At 50.6% G+C, this 2,503-nt stretch overlaps 1 long non-coding RNA gene across 1 annotated transcript; it reads left to right on the forward strand.

Annotated features, from left to right (window-relative positions):
• The first annotated feature begins 275 nt into the window (after window positions 1-275).
• On the forward strand, window positions 276-2,036 carry LOC117092863. Its single transcript, XR_004440941.1, has 3 exons — window positions 276-386; window positions 1,341-1,524; window positions 1,894-2,036. It is a non-coding gene; the product is annotated as an uncharacterized LOC117092863 (long non-coding RNA).
• The last annotated feature ends 467 nt before the right edge of the window (window positions 2,037-2,503 follow it).

A 2,503-nucleotide genomic window follows, 5' to 3' on the forward strand; every position in this document is an offset into this window, starting at 1 on the left:
AATTACATACAAGGCTTTTGGGCCTTACGCTCTCGTCCCGACTTGTGTAGCCGGTGTTCTTTGGCCCAGGTTATGCTGGCCAGGGATGCTGGCTCACAGGAACCCGAAAAAGAGGAGTCTTCATTCCTTTCTGTTTAGCCGGAGGACCTAGGGTTTCCTTCTGTTTCCGTACCCTCACCCCCGCCCTACATTCTTCCTTTCCCCCCATCCAGACTCCTCCTTCCTCCTTTTTATCTATTAGTAATCCACTCGGTCCCGTGCCTCTTTCAGGGCCCCCAATTGGCTGTCTTGAGTCCCCTGTCTTTGCTCACACCCGCTCTAAGTGCCTTGCTGATGCCCCCACTCTTGCCCCACACCCTCCTATAGTGTTAGCACCTTTGCGAGAGGTAGCTGGGGTGGAGGGGGTAGTCAGAGTACATGTCCCTTTTTCATTGGCCGATCTTTCTAAAATTGAGAAGTGTTTAGGTGATTTCTTAGCTAATCCTACCATATACATAAAGGAATTTAGATACCTTTGTCAGGCCTATGACTTAACTTGGCATGACCTCCAGGTGATCCTAATTTCTACCCTAAACCCTGAGGAGGAGGAGCGCATCCTAGCGGCCGCCAGGCAGCACGCCAACCAACTACATTTAACTGACGCCACCATTCCACTAGGGGAGCAAGCAGTCCCCTCAGCAGACCCAGACTGGGACTACCAAGTAGGCCAGCCTGGGCGCCGTAGGCGAAACATAATGGTCCAGTGTTTGTTGGCTGGTATGCAAGCAGACTCAAACAAAACTGTAAATTTTAAGAAATTAAAAAATTATTCAAAATCCGGAAGAAAATCCAGCCACATTCTTAAATAGGCTGACTGAAGTTCTAACCCAATATACCCGGTTGGATCCGGCCTCCCCCACAGGGGCTACTATTTTGGCATCTTATTTCATTTCTCAATTAGCTCCTGACATTTGTAAAAAAAAAAAAAACTTCAAAAGGCAGAGGATGGTCCTCAGACATTAATACAAGACCTAGTTAAATTAGCCTTTAAGGTTTATAACTCCAGAGAGGAGACGGCTGAGGCACAGCGGCAGGCTTGCCTCGAACACAGAATACAGCTCCTAGCAGCGGCTTTACAGCCCAGTCGTAACCTCAGACCAGAGAGCACACACCTCGCAGACTCCAAGGCTACAAAAGGAGCCTGCTATAAGTGCGGCAAGGCAGGACACTATGCCAACAGGTGTCCACAAGGTCCCCGAGCCCCAACGCAGCCTTGCTATAAGTGCAAGGCATCAGGACATTGGGCCAGTGAATGTCCTAACCCTCGTCCACCAGCAACCCCCTGCCCTGCTTGCCAACAGGAAGGACACTGGAAGTCTGATTGCCCCACCCTGGGAACGGGTGCCACGTCCCAACGTGAACCCCTTTCCCAGGATCCTGGGAGCTCCTTCCAGCTCCTACATTTGGACGACGACAGCTGAGGGTGCTGAGACTCAGGGACCCCCATCACCCTTGCCGAGCCATGGGTAACTCTCCTGGTAGCAGGTAAGACAATTTTTTTAATCGACAGCGGGGCTACCTATTGTATTCTGCCGTCCTTCTCTGGACCAAGCCTTCCATCCAATCCACTCTTTAATTGCTGCCTGGTCAACAACTACTTTGCACACTCATTCCTCATTCCCAGCTAGAAAGGGCCCCCACCGAAAGCAATCAGTGGAAATCAGTTCAACTTTCCCCCACTCGCCTCAAACTTACTAAATTTTCTTAACTATTTCATACTCCCCAGCCTTGCCAGGACCATCCTTTTGGGTTTTGTCTATATTCCAACAAATGTTTCCATTCCTCATTCCTATACTAATACTGTGCTTTATTTTATGTTTTGTCCCCATTTTGATCAAATTTCTCCATGCCAAGATTCAAGAAATCACTCGCGTCACCTTCAATCAAATGCTTCTTCATCCGTACGTCCAAACACCAACCATAGGCCCTGACCTTAACGACGCCCCTTAACAGCAGGAAGTAGCCAGACAGATTATGGCGCCCCTTTATCACTATTACCAATAAAAGGTTGGACTATTTGGAAGAATGGAGGCAGGATGGCGCATTTCCGGGTTCTTCATCACCAGCTTTTCCCGCGCGCGCGAAAATGCAGCTGACGCCCGGGAAGGTGCAGATTAATCAGGCATGCGCCAGGTGATGTCAGTCTGAAGAGACCAAGATTTACCTGGTGGCACCTGCGGAGCACCCCCCTTCCCCCGACACGCCCGTGCCCCGCCTATTGCCCTTCCACTCTTAGAAAAGCCGCTCCCAGCAGATGCGCGTGGTGGGCTTCCTCAGCCCCACTCTTGTCGGGACTGTATCAGGAACTCCGCCCGAGGGCTCTGCCGGGCGACTCTCTTGGTCTCCTTTGCCGGAGGCCGACAGACTTCACCCCCACATCTTCTTCCCTGAAGCTAGATGACCAAAGAATAAATTTGCAGTTTTGCTTTTAGCCTTGCCTACTCGCTGGTTCTTTTGTGCTCGC

This window comes from Trachypithecus francoisi, unplaced genomic scaffold, assembly GCF_009764315.1.
Source record: "Trachypithecus francoisi isolate TF-2019V2 unplaced genomic scaffold, Tfra_2.0 Lachesis_group12, whole genome shotgun sequence".
NCBI classification, from domain to species: domain Eukaryota; kingdom Metazoa; phylum Chordata; class Mammalia; order Primates; family Cercopithecidae; genus Trachypithecus; species Trachypithecus francoisi.